Source organism: Cherax quadricarinatus, chromosome 1, assembly GCF_038502225.1.
Source record: "Cherax quadricarinatus isolate ZL_2023a chromosome 1, ASM3850222v1, whole genome shotgun sequence".
Classification (NCBI taxonomy): Eukaryota; Metazoa; Arthropoda; class Malacostraca; order Decapoda; family Parastacidae; genus Cherax; species Cherax quadricarinatus.
This window is the reverse complement of record NC_091292.1, coordinates 440,830-468,645: the sequence shown is the minus strand read 5'-3', so window position 1 is coordinate 468,645 and position 27,816 is coordinate 440,830. Positions and strand designations below refer to the sequence as shown.

General features: G+C 48.2%; 1 protein-coding gene across 2 annotated transcripts in view; it reads right to left on the bottom strand.

The window, feature by feature from the left end:
* The window catches only part of LOC138852851 (chitinase-like protein 3), a 71,197-nt gene extending 64,976 nt beyond the window's left edge, over window positions 1-6,221 (bottom strand). Inside the window, exon 1 of one of the 2 annotated variants that reach the window (XM_070086098.1) lies at window positions 5,243-6,221. The gene's annotated coding sequence lies outside the window, so the exon portion shown is untranslated. The remainder of the gene's footprint in view (window positions 1-5,242) is intronic. The other variant, XM_070086107.1, reaches the window with a different exon arrangement.
* Window positions 6,222-27,816: the final 21,595 nt, after the last annotated feature.

Genomic DNA, 27,816 nt, shown 5'->3' with positions numbered 1-27,816 from the left:
CTTCTCAGTAGATAGTTCTCAGTAGAGAGTTCTCAGTAGATAGTTCTCAGTAGATAGTTCTTCTCAGTAGATAGTTCTTCTCAGTAGTTAGTTCTCAGTAGATAGTTCTTCTCAGCAGATAGTTCTCAGTAAATAGTTCTCAGTAGATAGTTCTCAGTAGATAGTTCTTCTCAGTAGATAATTCTTCTCAGTAGATAGTTCTTCTCAGTAGATAGTTCTTCTCAGTAGATAGTTCTTCTCAGTAGATAGTTCTTCTCAGTATATAGTTCTCAGTAGATAGTTCTTCTCAGTAGATAGTTCTTCTCAGTAGATAGTTCTTCTCAGTATATAGTTCTCAGTAGATAGTTCTTCTCAGTAGATAGTTCTTCTCAGTATATAGTTCTCAGTAGATAGTTCTTCTCAGTAGATAGTTCTTCTCAGTATATAGTTCTCAGTAGATAGTTCTTCTCAGTATATAGTTCTCAGTAGATAGTTCTTCTCAGTAGATAGTTCTTCTCAGTATATAGTTCTCAGTAGATAGTTCTTCTCAGTAGATAGTTCTTCTCAGTAGATAGTTCTCAGTAGATAGTTCTTCTCAGTAGATAGTTCTTCTCAGTATATAGTTCTCAGTAGATAGTTCTTCTCAGTAGATAGTTCTTCTCAGTAGATAGTTCTCAGTAGATAGTTCTTCTCAGTATATAGTTCTCAGTAGATAGTTCTTCTCAGTATATAGTTCTCAGTAGATAGTTCTTCTCAGTATATAGTTCTCAGTAGATAGTTCTTCTCAGTATATAGTTCTCAGTAGATAGTTCTTCTCAGTATATAGTTCTCAGTAGATAGTTCTCAGTAGATAGTTCTTCTCAGTATATAGTTCTCAGTAGATAGTTCTTCTCAGTAGATAGTTCTTCTCAGTATATAGTTCTCAGTAGATAGTTCTTCTCAGTAGATAGTTCTTCTCAGTAGATAGTTCTCAGTAGATAGTTCTTCTCAGTAGATAGTTCTTCTCAGTAGATAGTTCTTCTCAGTAGATAGTTCTCAGTAGATAGTTCTTCTCAGTAGATAGTTCTCAGTAGATAGTTCTTCTCAGTAGATAGTTCTTCTCAGTAGATAGTTCTTCTCAGTAGATAGTTCTCAGTAGATAGTTCTTCTCAGTAGATAGTTCTTCTCAGTAGACAGTTCTCAGTAGATAGTTCTTCTCAGTAGATAGTTCTTCTCAGTAGATAGTTCTTCTCAGTAGATAGTTCTTCTCAGTAGATAGTTCTTCTCAGTAGATAGTTCTCAGTAGATAGTTCTTCTCAGTAGATAGTTCTTCTCAGTAGATAGTTCTTCTCAGTAGATAGTTCTCAGTAGATAGTTCTTCTCAGTAGATAGTTCTTCTCAGTAGATAGTTCTTCTCAGTAGATAGTTCTCAGTAGATAGTTCTTCTCAGTAGATAGTTCTTCTCAGTAGATAGTTCTTCTCAGTAGATAGTTCTCAGTAGATAGTTCTTCTCAGTAGATAGTTCTCAGTAGATAGTTCTTCTCAGTAGATAGTTCTTCTCAGTAGATAGTTCTTCTCAGTAGATAGTTCTCAGTAGATAGTTCTTCTCAGTAGATAGTTCTTCTCAGTAGATAGTTCTCAGTAGATAGTTCTTCTCAGTAGATAGTTCTTCTCAGTAGATAGTTCTCAGTAGATAGTTCTTCTCAGTAGATAGTTCTTCTCAGTAGATAGTTCTTCTCAGTAGATAGTTCTTCTCAGTAGATAGTTCTCAGTAGATAGTTCTTCTCAGTAGATAGTTCTCAGTAGATAGTTCTTCTCAGTAGATAGTTCTCAGTAGATAGTTCTTCGCGGTAGATAGTTCTCAGTAGATATTTGTCAGTAGATAGCCTCGATGTGGATTATCAAGTCCTTTGCTATCTGTCTTTCCCATGTACTCCCATGTACCTCCCATGTCCTCCCATGTACCTCCCATGTACCTCCCATGTACTCCCATGTACCTCCCATGTACCTCCCATGTACTCCCAAGTACCTCCCATGTCCTCCCATGTACCTCCCATGTACCTCCCATGTACCTCCCATGTCCTCCCATGTACTCCCACGTACCCAAAACATTGTTCGTGCAGACTTAAACACCTCGTTAAGCACAAATTAAACGCGTGTTCAACGAGAAGAAAGGCAGGAGAAGTATGGGTTACCTGACCCCTGCGTTAGTTACCACCTGAGGTCACCTAGCAGTGTTCACCTAATTAAGGTCAGGCACTGGTAGGTATGGGAGTCTCCTTCTGTATAAGTGATGAGGATAACCCAGGTGGGTTAAGCCAGAGGCTGGCAGACTAGTTGTGACTGTCAGCTGACCATCACCAGTGTCAGCTGATACTTGTCATGTGCCAGCTGATACCTGTCATGTGTCAGCTGATACCTGTCATGTGTCAGCTGATACCTGTCATGTGTCAGCTGATACCTGTCATGTGTCAGCTGATACCTGTCATGTGTCAGCTGATACCTGTCATGTGTCAGCTGATACCTGTCATGTGTCAGCTGATACCTGTCATGTGTCAGCTGATACCTGTCATGTGTCAGCTGATACCTATCATGTGTCAGCTGATACCTGTCATGTGTCAGCTGATACCTGCCATGTGTCAGCTGATACCTGTCATGTGTCAGCTGATACCTGTCATGTGTCAGCTGATACCTGTCATGTGTCAGCTGATACCCGTCATGTGTCAGCTGATACCTGTCATGTGTCAGCTGATACCTGTCATGTGTCAGCTGATACCTGTCATGTGTCAGCTGATACCTGTCATGTGTCAGCTGATACCTGTCATGTGTCAGCTGATACCTGTCATGTGTCAGCTGATACCTGTCATGTGTCAGCTGATACCTGTCATGTATCAGCTGATACCTGCCATGTGTCAGCTGATACCTGTCATGTATCAGCTGATACCTGCCATGTGTCAGTTGATTCTTGTCATTTGTCCTGACTAGCACCACCACGGGTGTCTCTCCACCTCCGCCACTATCGTCATGATGCAACCCTGGTGATGGTACACCACTACAGTCCACCATGATACAGGTGATGGTACAGCACTACAGTACACCATGATACAGGCGATGGTACAGCACTACAGTACACCATGATACAGGCGATGGTACAGCACTACAGTACACTATGATACAGGTGATGGTACACCACTACGGTACACCATGATACAGGTGATGGTACAGCACTACAGTCCACCATGATACAGGTGATGGTACAGCACTACAGTACACCATGATACAGGCGATGGTACAGCACTACAGTACACCATGATACAGGTGATGGTACAGCACTACAGTACACCATGATACAGGTGATGGTACAGCACTACAGTACACCATGATACAGGTGATGGTACAGCACTACAGTACACCATGATACAGGTGATGGTACACTACTACAGTCCACCATAATACAGGTGATAGTACACCACTACAGTCCACCATGATACAGGTGATGGTACACCAGTACATTACACCATGATACAGGTGATGGTACACCACTACAGTTGATAAATTAGACACATGTGCAACTCTTGGGTATCTTTATTGAGGAAACGTTTCGCCACACAGTGGCTTCATCAGTCCATACAAAGAAGAATCTAATGTGTAACAAATGTTACACGACCTATGACTGCTGCACCTCTCCTACCAACGGTTTATAAGCTCCTTCTCCGCACGTATGCCGTATTCTATTCAAGATTGATGGACTGAACACATCGACTCAAGGTTGAGGGACTGATTACCTCATTCTCCTCCTGTTCTTCAACATTCTCCTTTGTATGGACTGATGAAGCCACTGTGTGGCGAAACGTTTCCTCAATAAAGATACCCAAGAGTTGCACATGTGTCTAATTTATCAACATGTCGGTTCTCTGAACCATTCATCTACAAACCACTACAGTCCACCATGATACAGGTGATGGTACACCACTACAGTACACCATGATACAGGTGATGGTACAGCACTACAGTCCACCATGATACAGGTGATGGTACAGCACTACAGTCCACCATGATACAGGTGATGGTACAGCACTACAGTCCACCATGATACAGGTGATGGTACAGCACTACAGTACACCATGATACAGGTGATGGTACAGCACTACAGTACACCATGATACAGGTGATGGTACACCACTACAGTACACCATGATACAGGTGATGGTACACCACTACAGTACACCATGATACAGGTGATGGTACACCACTACAGTACACCATGATACAGGCGATGGTACACCACTACAGTACACCATGATACAGGTGATGGTACACCACTACAGTACACCATGATACAGGTGATGGTACAGCACTACAGTACACCATGATACAGGTGATGGTACACCACTACAGTACACCATGATACAGGCGATGGTACACCACTACAGTACACCATGATACAGGTGATGGTACAGCACTACAGTACACCATGATACAGGTGATGGTACACCACTACAGTACACCATGATACAGGCGATGGTACACCACTACAGTACACCATGATACAGGTGATGGTACACCACTACAGTACACCATGATACAGGTGATGGTACACCACTACAGTACACCATGATACAGGTGATGGTACACCACTACAGTACACCATGATACAGGTGATGGTACAGCACTACAGTACACCATGATACAGGTGATGGTACACCACTACAGTACACCATGATACAGGTGATGGTACACCACTACAGTACACCATGATACAGGTGATGGTACACCACTACAGTACACCATGATACAGGCGATGGTACACCACTACAGTACACCATGATACAGGTGATGGTACAGCACTACAGTACACCATGATACAGGTGATGGTACACCACTACAGTACACCATGATACAGGCGATGGTACACCACTACAGTACACCATGATACAGGTGATGGTACACCACTACAGTACACCATGATACAGGTGATGGTACACTACTACAGTCCACCATGATACAGGTGATGGTACACCATTACAGTCCACCATGATACAGGTGATGGTACACCACTACAGTACACCATGATACAGGTGATGGTACACCACTACAGTACACCATGATACAGGTGATGGTACACCACTACAGTCCACCATGATACAGGTGATGGTACAGCACTACAGTACACCATGATACAGGTGATGGTACACCACTACAGTACACTATAATACAGGTGATGGTACACCACTACAGTACACCATGATACTAGACACATGGTAGTCATGGTAGAGACACATACCCTGCTGCAACACCACCAACAAGAACACCACCGTCAGTAGTAGCTTCAAGAACAGCAGAGTCCAAGTCAGGAAACGTAGTAGTAGCAGCAGCAGCAGCACCAGGAGCTGCAGCAGTTGTAGCACCAGCTAAAGTACCGCAGCCAGCAGGAGTACCTGCAGGCAGCAGCAGCAGCAGCAGCAGTCGTACTGTCTCTTAAGTCTTCACATAGACACCCACCCACACACCTTCACCAGCACCGTCCACTGACACTGGCCAACACACACACACACCAGTGCTTTTAGGTAAGCATCAGACGTGTGCGTGTGCGTGTGTGTAAGTGGCGTGTGTGTGTGTGTGTGTGTGGCGTGTGTAGCGTGTGTGTACACTAGTCATCTTCCTCCTTCCTGCAGGAGGTCGCAGCTTGGGTCAATGTGAACCACCTCCTCCTCTCTTGACCTCCGACACCTGTCCTGGGAGGCCGGCGCAGGAGGAGGAGTCTCCTGACGTCAGCTTTATTTCAGCGTCTTACCAGCGTCTGAAGATCCACATCCTGGTGCTCTCACACTCTAGTTATCCTCGATAAGTAACTAGTTCACCTCACACCGGCTTCACAACGCTTCCTTCACGATACCGGCTTAACGACAGCGGCTTAACGACAGGGGCTTCATGATACCGTAAATCGGATTCACTTTCAGTTAATGACAAGGATGAAGTTTAAACTGAGGCGCCTCTGAAGGTCCCTCACCTGGACACACACTTCACCAGTTGGTTGAGCCAAAGTGACGATGACAGCTGTTAGAGGAGCCAGCAGTAGCAGCAGCTGCAGCAGCAGCAGCAGCAGCAGCAGTAGGAGGCACCTCCGTCTCTCTGGCCATCACAAAAAGGAGGATCGAAATTTCAACCAGTCCTTCCACTAAATTGAACCACCGGAGTTATTTCCTTCTCCACAGTAACTGAAGAGGCAATAACATCTCCAGACAGACACATACAGATAGACAGAGGCATACAAGACAGACAGAGAGAGATGGGGTACGTGCCGGCACTATCCCGGCCACGGCTACGACCTTGGTATCCCAGGAACCCTGCATCATCCTGAGGGATAACTCCTCCTCCTCCTGGGATAACGGAATGCGCTGCACACGCGAGCATCATCGGCGCATCCTGCGCATCAAGGAGCCCTGGAGGAGACAGATATGGATAGAAAAAGAGAGAGAGGAGTAAACAGAGTGTAGAATGGAAGACATGGAAGAAGAGAGAGAGAGAGAGAGAGTAGGGGGCACTGACCCCCTTTTACCAGGCAGAAGGAGACAAACAGAGGAAGAAGAAAGAATGAAGAGATAACGGAAAGGCCAGCAGACGGAAGTGAGGTTAAGAGAGACAGAGGAGGAAGGAATGTGGAGACTAAAGGATGGAAGGTCGCGGGAAATGCTTGGTGAAGAGGTGAGGTAAGGCCAGAGTAATGAAAACACTGGTGCTGATGACGGGAGATGATGACCTCTGTGTGTGCTAGACGGTCATGACAGAGGCACAGGCTAGACGGTCATGACAGAGGCACAGGCTAGACGGTCATGACAGAGGCACAGGCTAGACGGTCATGACAGAGGCACAGGCTAGACGGTCATGACAGGCACAGGCTAGACGGTCATGACAGATGCACAGGCTAGACGGTCATGACAGATGCACAGGCTAGACGGTCATGACAGAGGCACAGGCTAGACGGTCATGACAGAGGCACAGGCTAGACGGTCATGACAGATGCACAGGCTAGACGGTCATGACAGATGCACAGGCTAGACGGTCATGACAGGCACAGGCTAGACGGTCATGACAGGCTAGACGGTCATGACAGAGGCACAGGCTAGACGGTCATGATAGATGCACAGGCTAGACGGTCATGACAGAGGCACAGGCTAGACGGTCATGACAGAGGCACAGGCTAGACGGTCATGACAGAGGCACAGGCTAGACGGTCATGACAGAGGCACAGGCTAGACGGTCATGACAGATGCACAGGCTAGACGGTCATGACAGAGGCACAGGCTAGACGGTCATGACAGATGCACAGGCTAGACGGTCATGACAGAGGCACAGGCTAGACGGCCATAAAGATGGAAAATGACACATATGACATGACATGTCTTGCCATGACATAAAACACTTGTTCTCATTACACTGTCCAAGAATTTCAGTCTGTAGCTGGAAACACGTTGATTATTTACCCACTGTGGGTGATAACAAGGTCCCACTGTGGGTGATAACAAGGTCCCACTGTGGGTGATAACAAGGTCCCACTGTGGGTGATAACAAGGTCCCACTGTGGGTGATAACAAGGTCCCACTGTGGGTGATAACAAGGTCCCACTGTGGGTGATAACAAGGTCCCACTGTGGGTGATAACAAGGTCCCACTGTGGGTGATAACAAGGTCCCACTGTGGGTGATAACAAGGTCCCACTGTGGGTGATAACAAGGTCCCACTGTGGGTGATAACAAGGTCCCACTGTGGGTGATACTAAGGTCCCACTGTGGGTGATAACAAGGTCCCACTGTTGGTGATAACAAGGTCCCACTGTGGGTGATAACAAGGTCCCAATGTGGGTGATAACAAGGTCCCACTGTGGGTGATACCAAGGTCCCACTGTGGGTGATAACAAGGTCCCACTGTGGGTGATAACAAGGTCCCACTGTGGGTGATAACAAGGTCCCACTGTGGGTGATAACAAGGTCCACTGTGGGTGATAACAAGGTCCCACTGTGGGTGATAACAAGGTCCCACTGTGGGTGATAACAAGGTCCCACTGTGGGTGATAACAAGGTCCCACTGTGGGTGATAACAAGGTCCCACTGTGGGTGATAACAAGGTCCCACTGTGGGTGATAACAAGGTCCCACTGTGGGTGATAACAAGGTCCCACTGTGGGTGATAACAAGGTCCACTGTGAGTGATAACAAGGTCCCACTGTGGGTGATAACAAGGTCCCACTGTGGGTGATAACAAGGTCCCACTGTGGGTGATAATAAGGTCCCACTGTGGGTGATAATAAGGTCCCACTGTGGGTGATAACAAGGTCCCACTGTGAGTGATAATAAGGTCCCACTGTGGGTGATAACAAGGTCCCACTGTGAGTGATAACAAGGTCCCACTGTGGGTGATAACAAGGTCCCACTGTGGGTGATAACAAGGTCCCACTGTGGGTGATAACAAGGTCCCACTGTGGGTGATAATAAGGTCTCACTGTGGGTGATAACAAGGTCCCACTGTGGGTGATAACAAGGTCCCACTGTGAGTGATAACAAGGTCCCACTGTGGGTGATAACAAGGTCCCACTGTGGGTGATAACAAGGTCCCACTGTGGGTGATAAAAAGGTCCCACTGTGGGTGATAATAAGGTCCCACTGTGGGTGATAACAAGGTCCCACTGTGGGTGATAACAAGGTCCCACTGTGGGTGATAACAAGGTCCCTCTGTGGGTGATAACAAGGTCCCACTGTGGGTGATAACAAGGTCCACTGTGGGTGATAACAAGGTCCCACTGTGGGTGATAACAAGGTCCACTGTGGGTGATAACAAGGTCCCACTGTGGGTGATAATACGGTCCCACTGTGGGTGATAACAAGGTCCCACTGTGGGTGATAAAAAGGACCACTGTGGGTGGTAACAAGGTCCACTGTGGGTGATAACAAGGTCCCACTGTGGGTGATAACAAGGTCCCACTGTGGGTGATAACAAGGTCCCACTGTGGGTGATAACAAGGTCCCACTGTGGGTGATAACAAGGTTCCTCTTTGGATGATAACAAGGTCCCACTGTGGGTGATAACAAGGTCCCACTGTGGGTGATAACAAGGTCCCACTGTGGGTGATAATAAGGTCCCACTGTGGGTGATAACAAGGTCCCACTGTGGGTGATAATAAGGTCCCACTGTGGGTGATAACAAGGTCCCACTGTGGGTGATAACAAGGTCCAACTGTGGGTGATAACAAGGTCCCACTGTGGGTGATAACAAGGTCCCACTGTGGGTGAAAACAAGGTCCCACTGTGGGTGATGACAAGGTCCCACTGTGGGTGATAATAAGGTCCCATTGTGGGTGATAACAAGGTCCCACTGTGGGTGATAACAAGGTCCCACTGTGGGTGATAACGAGGTCCCACTGTGGGTGATAACAAGGTCCCACTGTGGGTGATAACAAGGTTCCTCTGTGGGTGATAACAAGGTCCCACTGTGGGTGATAACAAGGTCCCACTGTGGGTGATAACAAGGTCCCACTGTGGGTGATAATAAGGTCCCACTGTGGGTGATAACAAGGTCCCACTGTGGGTGATAACAAGGTCCAACTGTGGGTGATAACAAGGTCCCACTGTGGGTGATAAAAAGGTCCCACTGTGGGTGATAACAAGGTCCCACTGTGGGTGATAACAAGGTCCCACTGTGGGTGATAATAAGGTCCCAATGTGGGTGATAACAAGGTCCCACTGTGGGTGATAACAAGGTCCCACTGTGGGTGATAACAAGGTCCCTCTGTGGGTGATAACAAGGTCCCACTGTGGGTGATAACAAGGTCCACTGTGGGTGGTAACAAGGTCCACTGTGGGTGATAACAAGGTCCCACTGTGGGTGATAACAAGGTCCCACTGTGGGTGATAACAAGGTCCCACTGTGGGTGATAACAAGGTCCCACTGTGGGTGATAACAAGGTCCCACTGTGGGTGATAACAAGGTCCCTCTGTGGGTGATAACAAGGCCCACTGTGAGTGATAACAAGGCCCCACTGTGGGTGATAACAAGGCCCACTGTGGGTGATAACAAGGCTCACTGTGGGTGATAACAAGGCTCACTGTGGGTGATAACAAGGCCCACTGTGGGTGATAACAAGGCCCACTGTGGGTGATAACAAGGCTCACTGTGGGTGATAACAAGGCTCACTGTGGGTGATAACAAGGCTCACTGTGGGTGATAACAAGGCTCACTGTGGGTGATAACAAGGCCTACTGTGGGACATATTGTGGGTGATAACAAGGCCTACTGTGGGACATAATGTGGGTGATAACAAGGCCTACTGTGGGACATACTGTGGGTGATAACAAGGCCTACTGTGGGACATGCATGCAGGTTACAGGGACACTCATACAGATTACATGGATATACATACAGGTAACAGGGATACGCATACAGGTTAGAGGGGCACACACATAGACTACAGGGACACACAAACAGGCTACAGGGACACGCATACAGACTACAGGGACACGCACTTAGACTGCAGGGACACGCACACAGACTACAGTGTCACGCACACAGACTACAGGGACACACATAGACTACAGGGACACGCACACAGGCTACAGGGACACGAACACAAGGACATGCACCCCCCCCCCTCGAACATAACCAAGGCAGAGGTACTGGCCAGAGGCAAGAAGCTAGGACACGGAGGATAATGAGGGAGGGGAGGGTGATGGAGGGAGGGAAGGAGGGGTGATGGAGGGAGGTAGGAGAGACGGGAAAACCCTGAGAGCGTCCATGTTATCAGGAGTGAGGATCAAGGTGTCTGAGCACCTCCCTCTGCCGTGTTAGGAGTCTCCAGTCCACTTATGGTGAGAGAGAGTGAGAGTGAGAGAGAGAGAGAGAGAGAGAGAGAGAGAGAGAGAGAGAGAACTAATAAGTTACTGAGCATTAGTATGGAGTAATGGGTTATACTGGAGCATTGGTCTCGGATACATAGACTCCAGCATGATGTCTTGTCATGGGTTACGAGAGGTCAGTGATCTTGAAGGGTCATACCTGTCCTACACCTGTCCTACACCTGTCCTACACCTGTCCTGCACCTGTCCTACACCTGTCCTACACGTGTTCTACACCTGTCCTGCACCTGTCCTACACCTGTCCTGCACCTGTCCTGCACCTGTCCTACACCTGTCCTACACCTGTCCTGCACCTGTCCTACATCTGTCCTGCACCTGTCCTACACCTGTCCTACACCTGTCCTACAACTGTCCTACACCTGTCCTGCACCTGTCCTGCACCTGTCCTACACCTGTCCTACATCTGTCCTGCACCTGTCCTACACCTGTCCTACACCTGTCCTACAACTGTCCTACACCTGTCCTGCACCTGTCCTGCACCTGTCCTACACCTGTCCTACATCTGTCCTGCACCTGTCCTACACCTGTCCTACACGTGTCCTGCACCTGTCCTACACCTGTCCTACACGTGTCCTGCACCTGTCCTACACGTGTCCTACACCTGTCCTACACGTGTCCTACACGTGTCCTGCACCTGTCCTACACGTGTCCTGCACCTGTCCTACACCTGTCCTGCACCTGTCCTACACGTGTCCTACACCTGTCCTACACGTGTCCTACACGTGTCCTGCACCTGTCCTACACGTGTCCTACACGTGTCCTGCACCTGTCCTACACGTGTCCTACACCTGTCCTACACGTGTTCTACACCTGAGTGACACCAATGTTAGAGTCAACCAAGTAAATTTACATGGATACAGGTATACATGAGAACAGTAACAACAGTAACAACAGTAACAACAGTAACAACAGTAACAACAGTAACAACAGTAACAACAGCTAACATGGTTTGTTCTGTGAGTTTTATCATGTGTTGAGTTGTAGACGTTAAGCTTAGAACTGTGGAAGAGGAGGTTGTAGACGTTAATCTTAGAACTCTGGAAGAGGAGGTTGTAGACGTTAAGCTTAGAACTGTGGAAGAGGAGGCTGTAGACGTTAAGCTTAGAACTCTGGAAGAGGAGGTTGTAGACGTTAAGCTTAGAACTGTGGAAGAGGAGGTTGTAGACGTTAAGCTTAGAACTCTGGAAGAGGAGGTTGTAGACGTTAAGCTTAGAACTCTGGAAGAGGAGGTTGTAGACGTTAAGCTTAGAACTGTGGAAGAGGAGGTTGTAGACGTTAAGCTTAGAACTCTGGAAGAGGAGATTGTAGACGTTAAGCTTAGAACTGTGGAAGAGGAGGTTGTAGACGTTAAGCTTAGAACTGTGGAAGAGGAGGTTGTAGACGTTAAGCTTAGAACTGTGGAAGAGGAGGTTGTAGACGTTAAGCTTAGAACTCTGGAAGAGGAGGTTGTAGACGTTAAGCTTAGAACTGTGGAAGAGGAGGTTGTAGACGTTAAGCTTAGAACTGTGGAAGAGGAGGTTGTAGACGTTAAGCTTAGAACTGTGGAAGAGGAGGTTGTAGACGTTAAGCTTAGAACTCTGGAAGAGGAGGTTGTAGACGTTAAGCTTAGAACTGTGGAAGAGGAGGTTGTAGACGTTAAGCTTAGAACTGTGGAAGAGGAGGTTGTAGACGTTAAGCTTAGAACTCTGGAAGAGGAGGTTATAGACGTTAAGCTTAGAACTGTGGAAGAGGAGGTTGTAGACGTTAAGCTTAGAACTCTGGAAGATGAGGTTGTAGACGTTAAGCTTAGAACTGTGGAAGAGGAGGTTGTAGACGTTAAGCTTAGAACTGTGGAAGAGGAGGTTGTAGACGTTAAGCTTAGAACTGTGGAAGAGGAGGTTGTAGACGTTAAGCTTAGAACTCTGGAAGAGGAGGTTGTAGACGTTAAGCTTAGAACTCTGGAAGAGGAGGTTGTAGACGTTAAGCTTAGAACTGTGGAAGAGGAGGTTGTAGACGTTAAGCTTAGAACTGTGGAAGAGGAGGTTGTAGACGTTAAGCTTAGAACTGTGGAAGAGGAGGTTGTAGACGTTAAGCTTAGAACTGTGGAAGAGGAGGTTGTAGACGTTAAGCTTAGAACTGTGGAAGAGGAGGTTGTAGACGTTAAGCTTAGAACTGTGGAAGAGGAGGTTGTAGACGTTAAGCTTAGAACTGTGGAAGAGGAGGTTGTAGACGTTAAGCTTAGAACTGTGGAAGAGGAGGTTGTAGACGTTAAGCTTAGAACTGTGGAAGAGGAGGTTGTAGACGTTAAGCTTAGAACTGTGGAAGAGGAGGTTGTAGACGTTAAGCTTAGAACTGTGGAAGAGGAGGTTGTAGACGTTAAGCTTAGAACTGTGGAAGAGGAGGTTGTAGACGTTAAGCTTAGAACTGTGGAAGAGGAGGTTGTAGACGTTAAGCTTAGAACTGTGGAAGAGGAGGTTGTAGACGTTAAGCTTAGAACTGTGGAAGAGGAGGTTGTAGACGTTAAGCTTAGAACTGTGGAAGAGGAGGTTGTAGACGTTAAGCTTAGAACTGTGGAAGAGGAGGTTGTAGACGTTAAGCTTAGAACTGTGGAAGAGAAGGTTGTAGACGTTAAGCTTAGAACTGTGGAAGAGGAGGTTGTAGACGTTAAGCTTAGAACTGTGGAAGAGGAGGTTGTAGACGTTAAGCTTAGAACTGAAGAGGAGGTGTAGAAGAGGAGGTTGTAGACGTTAAGCTTAGAACTCTGGAAGAGGAGGTTGTAGACGTTAAGCTTAGAACTCTGGAAGAGGAGGTTGTAGACGTTAAGCTTAGAACTGTGGAAGAGGAGGTTGTAGACGTTAAGCTTAGAACTCTGGAAGAGGAGGTTGTAGACGTTAAGCTTAGAACTCTGGAAGAGGAGGTTGTAGACGTTAAGCTTAGAACTGTGGAAGAGGAGGTTGTAGACGTTAAGCTTAGAACTGTGGAAGAGGAGGTTGTAGACGTTAAGCTTAGAACTGTGGAAGAGGAGGTTGTAGACGTTAAGCTTAGAACTCTGGAAGAGGAGGTTGTAGACGTTAAGCTTAGAACTGTGGAAGAGGAGGTTGTAGACGTTAAGCTTAGAACTGTGGAAGAGGAGGTTGTAGACGTTAAGCTTAGAACTCTGGAAGAGGAGGTTGTAGACGTTAAGCTTAGAACTGTGGAAGAGGAGGTTGTAGACGTTAAGCTTAGAACTGTGGAAGAGGAGGTTGTAGACGTTAAGCTTAGAACTGTGGAAGAGGAGGTTGTAGACGTTAAGCTTAGAACTGTGGAAGAGGAGGTTGTAGACGTTAAGCTTAGAACTGTGGAAGAGGAGGTTGTAGACGTTAAGCTTAGAACTCTGGAAGAGGAGGTTGTAGACGTTAAGCTTAGAACTGTGGAAGAGGAGGTTGTAGACGTTAAGCTTAGAACTGTGGAAGAGGAGGTTGTAGACGTTAAGCTTAGAACTGTGGAAGAGGAGGTTGTAGACGTTAAGCTTAGAACTCTGGAAGAGGAGGTTGTAGACGTTAAGCTTAGAACTGTGGAAGAGGAGGTTGTAGACGTTAAGCTTAGAACTGTGGAAGAGGAGGTTGTAGACGTTAAGCTTAGAACTGTGGAAGAGGACGTTGTAGACGTTAAGCTTAGAACTGTGGAAGAGGAGGTTGTAGACGTTAAGCTTAGAACTGTTTAAGAGGAGGTTGTAGACGTTAAGCTTAGAACTGTGGAAGAGGAGGTTGTAGACGTTAAGCATAGAACTGTGGAAGAGGAGGTTGTAGACGTTAAGCTTAGAACTGTTTAAGAGGAGGTTGTAGACGTTAAGCTTAGAACTGTGGAAGAGGAGGTTGTAGACGTTAAGCATAGAACTCTGGAAGAGGAGGTTGTAGACGTTAAGCTTAGAACTCTGGAAGAGGAGGTTGTAGACGTTAAGCTTAGAACTGTGGAAGAGGAGGTTGTAGACGTTAAGCTTAGAACTCTGGAAGAGGAGGTTGTAGACGTTAAGCTTAGAACTGTGGAAGAGGAGGTTGTAGACGTTAAGCTTAGAACTGTGGAAGAGAAGGTTGTAGACGTTAAGCTTAGAACTCTGGAAGAGGAGGTTATAGACGTTAAGCTTAGAACTGTGGAAGAGGAGGTTGTAGACGTTAAGCTTAGAACTGTGGAAGAGGAGGTTGTAGACGTTAAGCTTAGAACTGTGGAAGAGGAGGTTGTAGACGTTAAGCTTAGAACTGTGGAAGAGGAGGTTGTAGACGTTAAGCTTAGAACTGTGGAAGAGGAGGTTGTAGACGTTAAGCTTAGAACTGTGGAAGAGGAGGTTGTAGACGTTAAGCTTAGAACTGTGGAAGAGGAGGTTGTAGACGTTAAGCTTAGAACTGTGGAAGAGGAGGTTGTAGACGTTAAGCTTAGAACTGTGGAAGAGGAGGTTGTAGACGTTAAGCTTAGAACTGTGGAAGAGGAGGTTGTAGACGTTAAGCTTAGAACTGTGGAAGAGGAGGTTGTAGACGTTAAGCTTAGAACTGTGGAAGAGGAGGTTGTAGACGTTAAGCTTAGAACTGTGGAAGAGGAGGTTGTAGACGTTAAGCTTAGAACTGTGGAAGAGGAGGTTGTAGACGTTAAGCTTAGAACTGTGGAAGAGAAGGTTGTAGACGTTAAGCTTAGAACTGTGGAAGAGGAGGTTGTAGACGTTAAGCTTAGAACTGTGGAAGAGGAGGTTGTAGACGTTAAGCTTAGAACTGTGGAAGAGGAGGTTGTAGACGTTAAGCTTAGAACTGTGGAAGAGGAGGTTGTAGACGTTAAGCTTAGAACTCTGGAAGAGGAGGTTGTAGACGTTAAGCTTAGAACTCTGGAAGAGGAGGTTGTAGACGTTAAGCTTAGAACTGTGGAAGAGGAGGTTGTAGACGTTAAGCTTAGAACTCTGGAAGAGGAGGTTGTAGACGTTAAGCTTAGAACTCTGGAAGAGGAGGTTGTAGACGTTAAGCTTAGAACTGTGGAAGAGGAGGTTGTAGACGTTAAGCTTAGAACTGTGGAAGAGGAGGTTGTAGACGTTAAGCTTAGAACTGTGGAAGAGGAGGTTGTAGACGTTAAGCTTAGAACTCTGGAAGAGGAGGTTGTAGACGTTAAGCTTAGAACTGTGGAAGAGGAGGTTGTAGACGTTAAGCTTAGAACTGTGGAAGAGGAGGTTGTAGACGTTAAGCTTAGAACTCTGGAAGAGGAGGTTGTAGACGTTAAGCTTAGAACTGTGGAAGAGGAGGTTGTAGACGTTAAGCTTAGAACTGTGGAAGAGGAGGTTGTAGACGTTAAGCTTAGAACTGTGGAAGAGGAGGTTGTAGACGTTAAGCTTAGAACTCTGGAAGAGGAGGTTGTAGACGTTAAGCTTAGAACTGTGGAAGAGGAGGTTGTAGACGTTAAGCTTAGAACTGTGGAAGAGGAGGTTGTAGACGTTAAGCTTAGAACTGTGGAAGAGGAGGTTGTAGACGTTAAGCTTAGAACTGTGGAAGAGGAGGTTGTAGACGTTAAGCTTAGAACTGTTTAAGAGGAGGTTGTAGACGTTAAGCTTAGAACTGTGGAAGAGGAGGTTGTAGACGTTAAGCTTAGAACTGTGGAAGAGGAGGTTGTAGACGTTAAGCTTAGAACTGTGGAAGAGGAGGTTGTAGACGTTAAGCTTAGAACTGTGGAAGAGGAGGTTGTAGACGTTAAGCTTAGAACTCTGGAAGAGGAGGTTGTAGACGTTAAGATTAGAACTGTGGAAGAGGAGGTTGTAGACGTTAAGCTTAGAACTGTGGAAGAGGAGGTTGTAGACGTTAAGCTTAGAACTGTGGAAGAGGAGGTTGTAGACGTTAAGCTTAGAACTGTGGAAGAGGAGGTTGTAGACGTTAAGCTTAGAACTGTGGAAGAGAAGGAGGAGGAGAAGGAGGACCTACTTCACGAAGACGAGAAGGAAGAGGTCAACAGTGATGAAGGGAAACTGGTCAACAGTGATGAAGGGAAACTGGTCAACAGTGATGAAGGGAAACTGGTCAACAGTGATGAAGGGAAACTGGTCAGAAGTAATGAAGGGAAACTGGTCAACAGTGATGAAGGGAAACTGGTCAACAGTGATGAAGGGAAACTGGTCAGAAGTAATGAAGGGAAACTGGTCAACAGTGATGAAGGGAAACTGGTCAGAAGTGATGAAGGGAAACTGGTCAGAAGTAATGAAGGGAAACTGGTCAGAAGTAATGAAGGGAAACTGGTCAGAAGTGATGAAGGGAAACTGGTCAGAAGTAATGAAGGGAAACTGGTCAGAAGTGATGAAGGGAAACTGGTCACAAGTGATAAAGGGAGACTGGTCAGCAGTGATGAAGGAAGACTGGTCAGCAGTGATGAAGGGAGACTGGTCAGCAGTGATGAAGGAAGACTGGTCAGCAGTGATGAAGGGAGACTGGTCAGCAGTGATGAAGGGAGACTGGTCAGCAGTGATGAAGGGAGACTGGTCAGCAGTGATGAAGGGAGACTGGTCAGCAGTGATGAAGGAAGACTGGTCAGCAGTGATGAAGGGAGACTGGTCAGCAGTGATGAAGGGAGACTGGTCAGCAGTGATGAAGGAAGACTGGTCAGTAGTGATGAAGGAAGACTGGTCAGCAGTGATGAAGGAAGACTGGTCAGTAGTGATGAAGGGAGACTGGTCAGAAGTGATGAAGGGAAACTGGTCAGAAGTGATGAAGGGAAACTGGTCAGAAGTAATGAAGGGAAACTGGTCAGAAGTGATGAAGGGAAACTGGTCAGAAGTAATGAAGGGAAACTGGTCAGAAGTGATGAAGGGAAACTGGTCACAAGTGATAAAGGGAGACTGGTCAGCAGTGATGAAGGAAGACTGGTCAGCAGTGATGAAGGGAGACTGGTCAGCAGTGATGAAGGAAGACTGGTCAGCAGTGATGAAGGGAGACTGGTCAGCAGTGATGAAGGAAGACTGGTCAGCAGTGATGAAGGGAGACTGGTCAGCAGTGATGAAGGGAGACTGGTCAGCAGTGATGAAGGGAGACTGGTCAGCAGTGATGAAGGAAGACTGGTCAGCAGTGATGAAGGGAAACTGGTCAGAAGTAATGAAGGGAAACTGGTCAGCAGTGATGAAGGGAGACTGGTCAGCAGTGATGAAGGGAGACTGGTCAGCAGTGATGAATGAAGACTGGTCAGCAGTGATGAAGGGAGACTGGTCAGAAGTGATGAAGGGAGACTGGTCAGCAGTGATGAAGGGAGACTGGTCAGCAGTGATGAAGGGAGACTGGTCAGCAGTGATGAAGGAAGACTGGTCAGCAGTGATGAAGGGAGACTGGTCAGCAGTGATGAAGGGAGACTGGTCAGCAGTGATGAAGGAAGACTGGTCAGCAGTGATGAAGGGAGACTGGTCAGAAGTGATGAAGGGAAACTGGTCAGAAGTGATGAAGGGAAACTGGTCAGAAGTGATGAAGGGAAACTGGTCAGAAGTGATGAAGAGAAACAGGTCAGAAGTGATGAAGGGAAACTGGTCAGAAGTGATGGAGGGAAACTGGTCAGCAGTGATGAAGGGAGACTGGTTAGCAGTGATGAAGGGTAACTGGTCAGCAGTGATGGAGGGAAACTGGTCAGCAGTGATGAAGGGAGACTGGTTAGCAGTGATGAAGGGTAACTGGTCAGAAGTGATGGAGGGAAACTGGTCAGCAGTGATGAAGGGAGACTGGTTAGCAGTGATGAAGGGTAACTGGTTAGCAGTGATGAAGGGAGAGTGGTTAGCAGTGATGAAGGGTAACTGGTTAGCAGTGATGAAGGGAGAGTGGTTAGCAGTGATGAAGGGTAACTGGTTAGCAGTGATGAAGGGAGAGTGGTTAGCAGTGATGAAGGGAGACTGTTCAGAAGTGATGAAGGGAAACTGGTCAGCAGTGATGAAGGGAGACTGGTTAGCAGTGATGAAGGGTAACTGGTCAGCAGTGATGAAGGGAGAGTGGTTAGCAGTGATGAAGGGAGACTGGTTAGCAGTGATGAAGGGTAACTGGTCAGCAGTGATGAAGGGAGAGTGGTTAGCAGTGATGAAGGGAGACTGGTTAGCAGTGATGAAGGGAGACTGGTCACCAGTGATTAAGGGAGACTGGTTAGCAGTGATGAAGGGAAACTGGTCAGCAGTGATAAAGGGAAACTGGTCAGCAATGATGAAGGGAGACTGGTCAGCAGTGATTAAGGGAGACTGGTTAGCAGTGATGAAGGGTAACTGATCAGCAGTGATGAAGGGAAACTGGTCAGCAGTGATGAAGGGAAACTGATCAGCAGTGATGAAGGGAGACTGGTTAGCAGTGATGAAGGGTAACTGGTCAGCAGTGATGAAGGGAGACTGGTCAGCAGTGATGAAGGGAAACTGGTCAGCAGTGATGAAAAGAAACTGGTCAGCAGTGATGAAGGGAAACTGGTCTGCAGTGATGAAGGAAAACTGGTCAGCAGTGATGAAGGGAAACTGGTCAGCAGTGATGAAGGGAAACTGGTCAACAGTGATGAAGGGAAACTGGTCAGCAGTGATGAAGGGAAACTGGTCAGCAGTGACAAAGGGAGACTGGTCAGCAGTGATAAAGGGAGACTGGTTAGCAGTGATGAAGGGAAACTGGTCAGCAGTGATGAAGGGAGACTGGTCAGCAGTGATGAAGGGAAACTGGTCAGCAGTGATGAAGGGAAACTGGTCAGCAGTGATGAAGGGAAACTGGTCAGCAGTGATGAAGGGAAACTGGTCAGCAGTGATGAAGGGAAACTGGTCAGCAGTGATGAAGGGAAACTGGTCAGCAGTGATGAAGGGAAACTGGTCAGCAGTGATGAAGGGAAAATGGTCAGCAGTGATGAAAGGAAACTGGCCAGCAGTGATGAAGGGAAAATGGTCAGCAGTGATGAAGGGAAACTGGTCAGCAGTGATGAAGGGAAACTGGTCAGAAGTGATGAAGGGAAACTGGTCAGCAGTGATGAAGGGAAAATGGTCAGCAGTGATGAAGGGAAACTGGTCAGCAGTGATGAAGGGAAACTGGTCAGCAGTGATGAAGGGAAACTGGTCAGCAGTGATGAAGGGAAACTGGCCAGCAGTGATGAAAGGAAACTGGCCAGCAGTGATGAAGGGAAACTGGTCAGCAGTGATGAAGGGAAACTGGTCAGCAGTGATGAAGGGAAACTGGTCAGCAGTGATGAAGGGAAACTGATGACGGGAAACTGGTCAGCAGTGATGAAGGGAAAATGGTCAGCAGTGATGAAGGGAAACTGGTCAGCAGTGATGAAGGGAAACTGGTCAGCAGTGATGAAGGGAAACTGGTCAGCAGTGATGAAGGGAAAGTGGTCGGGAGTGATGAAGGGAAACTGGTCAGCAGTGATGAAGGGAAACTGGTCAGCAGTGATGAAGGGAAACTGGTCAGCAGTGATGAAGGGAAACTGGCCAGCAGTGATGAAAGGAAACTGGCCAGCAGTGATGAAGGGAAACTGGTCAGCAGTGATGAAGGGAAACTGGTCAGCAGTGATGAAGGGAAACTGGTCAGCAGTGATGAAGGGAAACTGGCCAGCAGTGATGAAGGGAAACTGGTCAGCAGTGATGAAGGGAAACTGGTCAGCAGTGATGAAGGGAAACTGGTCAGCAGTGATGACGGGAAACTGGTCAGCAGTGATGAAGGGAAACTGGTCAGCAGTGATGAAGGGAAACTGGTCAGCAGTGATGAAGGGAGACTGGTCAGCAGTGATGAAGGGAGACTGGTCAGCAGTGATGAAGGGAAACTGGTCAGCAGTGATGAAGGGAGACTGGTCAGCAGTGATGAAGGGAAACTGGTCAGCAGTGATGAAGGGAAACTGGTCAGCAGTGATGAAGGGAAACTGGTCAGCAGTGATGAAGGGAAACTGATCAGCAGTGATGAAGGGAAACTGGTCAGCAGTGATGAAGGGAAAGTGGTCAGCAGTGATGACGGGAAACTGGTCAGCAGTGATGAAGGGAAACTGGTCAGCAGTGATGAAGGGAAACTGGTCAGCAGTGATGAAGGGAAAGTGGTCAGCAGTGATGAAGGGAAACTGGTCAGCAGTGATGAAGGGAGACTGGTCAGCAGTGATGAAGGGAAACTGGTCAGCAGTGATGAAGGGAAACTGGTCAGCAGTGATGAAGGGAAACTGGTCAGCAGTGATGAAGGGAAACTGGTCAGCAGTGATGAAGGGAAACTGGTCAGCAGTGATGAAGGGAGACTGGTCAGCAGTGATGAAGGGAGACATCTGACTAGTAACGTATGGGAAGTGGTTTGTAAACAAAGGAGAAAGATACACTTGAGGAATATTGAAGAAGCGAACTTGAAGGTAGAGGAATACATCAGTGTACAGTGGTAGTGTACAGTGGTAGTGTACAGTGGTAGTGTACAGTGGTAATGTACAGTTTTAGTGTACAGTGGTAGTGTACAGTGGTAGTGTACAGTGGTAGTGTACAGTGGTAATGTACAGTGGTAGTGTACAGTGGTGGTGTACAGTGGTGGTGTACAGTGGTGGTGTACAGTGGTAGTGTACAGTGGTAGTGTACAGTGGTAGTGTACAGTGGTAATGTACAGTGGTAGTGTACAGTGGTAGTGTACAGTGGTAGTGTACAGTGGTAGTGTACAGTGGTAATGTACAGTGGTAGTGTACAGTGGTAGTGTACAGTGGTAATGTACAGTGGTAGTGTACAGTGGTGGTGTACAGTGGTGGTGTACAGTGGTAGTGTACAGTGGTAGTGTACAGTGGTAGTGTACAGTGGTGGTGTACAGTGGTAGTGTACAGTGGTAGTGTACAGTGGTAGTGTACAGTGGTGGTGTACAGTGGTGGTGTACAGTGGTAGTGTACAGTGGTGAGTGCGTTATCGGTGGTACAGGCGCGGTGGTGCACGAGTGGCAGTGCATAGCGGTAGTGCATTAGCGGCAGTGCACAGCAGCCGGCAATTCATAGGTGGCAGTGGCACAGTGGTGGTGGTACAGTGGTGGTTGGCGGTGAATGCAATATGGCAATGGTACTATCGGCAAGCGGGCAACAGTGGTAAATGCAATAGTGGCAATGGCACATGGCAGTGCACGCGGCAGCGGCATAGTGGCAACCGGCACGAGCGGCAAGCGTACAGTGGCAGTGCATAGGCAGGAGCAGTACAGCGGTATGGCACAGGCAATCGGCACAGTGAACAGCGCAATATGGCAGGTACAGTGGTAATGCGAATAGTGGTAGTGTACATCGGTGCGCTGGCGGCGGTAGTGTACAGCGGTAATGCGTAACAGGTGGCAGTGCGCTGGCGGCAGTGCACAGGCAGTAGTGTACAGTGGTGGTGGCAGGTGTGGTGTACAGTGGCAGTGTACAGTGGTGGCGTGCAATAAGCGGCGGCGTACAGTGGTAGTGCGCTAAGGTGGCAATCGCATTGCGGCGGTAGTGTACAGCAGCGTGCAGCTGTAATGCGCTGGTGGTAACGGTACCAAGTGGCAGGTGGTACAGCAGTGTACAGTGGCAGTCGGTCCATGGCGGTAATGTGGCAGGATGGTGTGCATGGTGAGCGCAGTAGCAGCAACGTAGCATGGTGAGGTACAGTAGGCAGCATAGCGGCAGTGGCAGCGGTATTGCAGGCAATGCACAGCAGGTAGGTATGGTGAGTGGCAAGGCATTGGTGGTAATGGTCATGGTGGTAACGTACAGCGGTAGTGCACAGTGGCAACGCACAGTGGCAGTGCACAGTGGCAGTGGCACAGGCGGCAATGTACAGCAGGCAAGTGCACAGTGGTGGTGTACAGTGGTAGGTACAGTGGCAATGCGCCAGTAGGCAGGTGCAGTGGCAGTAGGCACAGTGGCAATGCACAGGCGGCAGTGGCAGCAGGTGGCAGGCACAGTGGTAATGCATAAGCGGTGGCAGTGCACTGGTGGTAATGCACAAGTGGTAGTGCGCAATAAGATAGTGCAAATATGGCAGTGTACATATAGGTATAGCGGCAACGTACAATGGTAAAAGTGCAAGCGAACAGTGCATAAGTGGATAGCGTACAGTGGTAAATGGCACATGGCAGGTACAAAGGATAGTGTACAGTGGTAGGTGCGACAGCAGGCAACATCGGCAATCCGTAATAAGCGTAGTGCATTATGGCAAGTGTACAGCGGCAGTGTACAGGCGATTAGGCGCACCGTGCAGCAATGCACAGTGTACCGTGGTAACAGCAAGCAGGTACAGTAGTGCACATCGGTGAGTGTTACAGTGGCAGTGTACAGCAGATAGGCATTATCGGCAGGCGGCAACAAGGCTCGCGCAATAGTGGCACCGTGCATATGGCAGGCGCAGTGGTAATCGCACAGCAGGTAGTGCAATTATGGCGATCGCAACAGCGGTAAGCGTACAGTGCAGGCGCAATTGTTGGCGGCGTACAGCAGGTGGTACAGTGGTAGGTGGCATAGTGGTAGGTGCAATGTGGCAGGTGGTACAGTGGCAAGTGGGCAATAGTGGCAGTGTACAGTGGCAATGGTGTACAGTGGTAGGTACAGTGGTGGTGCACAGTGGTAGGTGCACAGGCAATGGCAAGGCGGCAGGTACAGTGGCAATGTAACAGGTAGAAAAGTACAGCAGAGTGCACAGTGGCAGTGGCATGGCAGTGGTTATTGGCGGAAACGGCTGCGGTGGTAGTGCAGCGGCAGGTGGTACGCGTACAGTGGCAGTGGCGGCAAGTGCGTTGGCGGCAGTGGCACAGCGGTAACAGGCAATGCGGTAGGTTACAGCAGAGCGCCAGTGGCAGTGCACAGTAGGTACGTGCAGTGGCAGTAGCGGCGTGGCAGGTGGCAGGTGCACAGTAGGCAGTGCGGAGGCAGTGGTGGTGCGGCGGTGCAGGTAGAGGTGGTAGTGGTACCAGCAGGGCGCAGTGGTAGTGTACAGTGGCAGTGGTACAGTGGTAATGTACAGTAGTGCAGTTGGCGGCAGTGTCCAGTGGCAACGTACAAGGATGGTGCGGCAATGCATTATGCAGTGGTAATAGCAGTGGTAGTGGCGAGTCATGGAAAACGTACAGCTGGTAACGTACAGCGGTAAGTGCAATATCGGTAACGGTACAGTGGTAAGTGCATATGGTATGTGGCTATAGGCAGTGGTATTAAGTGGCAATGCGGCAAGTGCCAAGCGGCAATCCAGTGGCAAGTGGGGCGTACTGGTGGCAACGTACAGCGGTGGCAGTGTGCTGGTGGCAACGTACAGTGGTAGTGCAATAGTGGCAGTGCACAGTGCAGTGGCACATAAATGGCAATGTGGCATGCAGCGGCAGTGGCAATATGGCAGTGCACAGTGGCAATGTACAGGCAGAGTACAGGCAACGTTGCATGGCAGGTACAATGTGGTCCAAGGCACAGTGGCAGTGCAATATGGCAACGTTGGCAGGCAAGTGCACAGCGGCAGCACAGTGGTAAGTGCACAGTGGCAACGTGCAGTGGTAGGCGGCAGGCATTGGCGGCAGCGCACAGCAGGTAACCGCACAGCGGCAGTGCACAGTGGCAAGTGCACAGCAGGAATAAAACAGCAGCAATACTATGGGCGAGTGTAACGCACAGCAGGTGCAACAGGCGGCAGTGCATGTGGCAGCGTACAGCGGCAAGTGGCATTGCGGCAGCGGTACAGCAGGCAATCGCACAGCGGCAGTGTGCTGGCAGCGGCAATTGGCGGCCAGCAGCGCACGGTGGTAGTGGCAGCTGCGGCAGTGCATTAGCACCGTGGCACCAGCATAGCAGGCACCGTAGCAACAAGCAATAGCAGTATGAGCGGACAGGCAGCCAAGGTGGCAGCGCAACATGGCGGTAGGGCGCATTGGCGGTAGTGCGGACATGGCAGGCGGTACAGCGATAGTGCATTAGGCGGCAGTGCACGGCGGTGAGTGCGGCACAGCGGTGGCAGGTGCACAGTGGCAGTGCATGCGGTAGTGGCAGTGGCAGGCAATGGCGGTGGTGCACAGGCGGTATGGTACAGTAGGCACAGTGGCAGTGCATTAGTGGTAGTAGTGGTAGTAGGCAATATGGCAGTGCAGATGGCAGTGCACAGGTGGTGGCGCAATGGCGGTAGTGCAGCAATAAGTGGCAGTGCAGATGGCAGGCAATAGTGGCGGTGCACAGTGGCGGTGGCACAGTGGCAGTGCAATATGGCAGTGGGCGCAGGCGGCAGGCGCAGCATGGCATGCAGCACGGCGGTGGTGTACAGTGGCAGTGCACATGGCAGTGCGGCAGTGGCAGTGGCAGGCGGCGGTGCACAGGTGGCAGCGCAGGTTGGCGTGGTGTACAGTGGCGGTGGTGCAGCAGCAGGTGCATTAGCGGTCAGGTGCACAGGCATTGCGTACAGTGGCAGAAAGGTACAGGCAGGTGTACAGCGGCAGGCAAGGCGGCATGGCAAGAGTGGCGGTGCAGCAGTGCAGGCGGCTAATATGGTAGTGTAACAGTGGCAGTGCACATGGTAGGCAACATGGTGGCACAGGCGGCAGTGGCACAGGCGGTGTGCGGCAATGGTGCAGAGTGCGCTTGGCGGTGGTGCAATATGGCAGTGTCCAGTGGCGGCAGTGCACAGTGGCAGCGCACAGGAGTGGCGCTGCGGCGGCGCACAGTGGCAGGTGCATTGGCAGTGGCAGCGGCATGGCGGTAGTGCACTGGCGGCAGGTGCGCACAGTGGTGGCAGCGGCTGGTGGGTTGGTGGCGGTTGGCGGCGGTTGCGGCAAGTGGTGGTGCACAGCGCAGCAGTGTACAGTGGTAGGTGCACCAGTGGCGGCAGACCGTGGTATGCAGCTGGCGGTAGTGCACAAGCGGTGGTGGCAATATGGCAGCGTGCACTAGTGGTGGTGCATTATCGGCAGGTGCACAGTGTGGTAGTGTACAGTGGTGGTGTACAGTGGTGGTGTACAGTGGTGGTGTACAGTGGTAGTGTACAGTGGTAGTGTACAGTGGTAGTGTACAGTGGTGGTGTACAGTGGTAGTGTACAGTGGTGGTGTACAGTGGTGGTGTACAGTGGTAGTGTACAGTGGTGGTGTACAGTGGTAGTGTACAGTGGTGGTGTACAGTGGTGGTGTACAGTGGTAGTGTACAGTGGTAGTGTACAGTGGTGGTGTACAGTGGTAGTGTACAGTGGTGGTGTACAGTGGTAGTGTACAGTGGTAGTGTACAGTGGTGGTGTACAGTGGTAGTGTACAGTGGTGGTGTACAGTGGTAGTGTACAGTGGTAGTGTACAGTGGTAGTGTACAGTGGTAGTGTACAGTGGTAATGTACAGTGGTAGTGTACAGTGGTAGTGTACAGTGGTAATGTACAGTGGTAGTGTACAGTGGTAGTGTACAGTGGTAGTGTACAGTGGTAGTGTACAGTGGTAGTGTACAGTGGTAGTGTACAGTGGTAGTGTACAGTGGTGGTGTACAGTGGTGGTGTACAGTGGTGGTGTACTGTGGTAAAGGAGTCTCAGTCACTTGGTATATTACCGGTAATTCAAGTACTGGAAGTTGCAACATTAGCCAAATTGACTGGAAGAACTTGACAGGAAATCTAGAGGTTACTGACTCACTAGAAATACACAAGAACTGCTTTCTGAAACAGTTGTGTTAGATCCAGCTAGATTAAACAACCTGCTGGACTTGGTTCTTACAAACACGGATTATCTGATAGATTAATGTTAATGAACAACTTGAACAACAGTGATCAGAAATCAGTCGAAATATCTCATAAAATTACCTTAATAACCACGAGAAATTTAAGGTCGCAAATTGTCCTGTTAAAGATTACATAGAACTGAGGTGTTACTAGAGCAGTACAGACACAGCTCTATAAAGAGCTGTGTAACCTGTCTGTACAAAACTGTGTAACCTGTCTTAGGCCTAGCGTGAGGCAGGATACAAGGTGGTGTCGGCTGCCTACATCCCATTTTTCAAAACACTGAACAAACTCTCCAGGCTGAATACATTCCTCACAGAGAAATTAAGTCAAACACAAAATTATCTTAAATGGATAAACATGGACTCAAACATCTCTGGATGGAACAGCAAAGCTTCCTCAGGTGAATCAAAGGACGAGAAGGTCACCTTATTGAACAATATATTTAATCTGAGAGAGAGAGAGAGAGAGAGAGAGAGAGAGAGAGAGAGAGAGACTGACAGACAGACAGACAGACGGACAGAGAGACACACAGACAGAGAGAGATAACTTACCAACAAAATAATGTAGATCTCAAACTGAATGCAAAAAAACATACATGTGGTTAGCAGTAATTTAAAGCCAAGACAAGAGAGCACAAATATTGGCAATAAAAGTTATATTATTCTTGGCTTCATATAAAGAAATTTAAATGAGTCCTCATGTTATACTTAACTTTATATATGCTTAGTAAGACCTTGTTTATATAATGTTGCAGAGCTGTCATCATTATATTACAGTATGAACATAAATGTTGCAGAGTTGTCATCATTATATCACAGTACGAACATAAATGTTGCAGAGTTGTCATCATTATATCACAGTACGAACATAAATGTTGCAGAGTTGTCATCATTATATCACAGTACGAACATAAATGTTGCAGAGTTGTCATCATTATATCACAGTACGAACATAAATGTTGCAGAGTTGTCATCATTATATCACAGTACGAACATAAATGTTGCAGAGTTGTCATCATTATATCACAGTATGAACATAAATACGCTGGAAAACACAGAGAAGAATGACAAAGTTGATCCCGTGTTTCAGAGACCATTCTAACGAGGACAGACTGACGCCACTAATCTACATTCTCTGGAAAAAACGTAGAACTTGGGAAGATGTGACTGAAATGTATCAATGGAAGACAGGAGTAAATAAAGGGAATATAAATATCGTCTTGAAAATATCCAACTAAGACAAGACTCGCAGTTATGGTTTGAAGAATATTTAAAAAATATTTAAGGGGGACGTCAGTTTTGTTAAGTTATACTATGAATTAAAGAAAGATTCCAGACTTCACCTTAGGAAACCAGA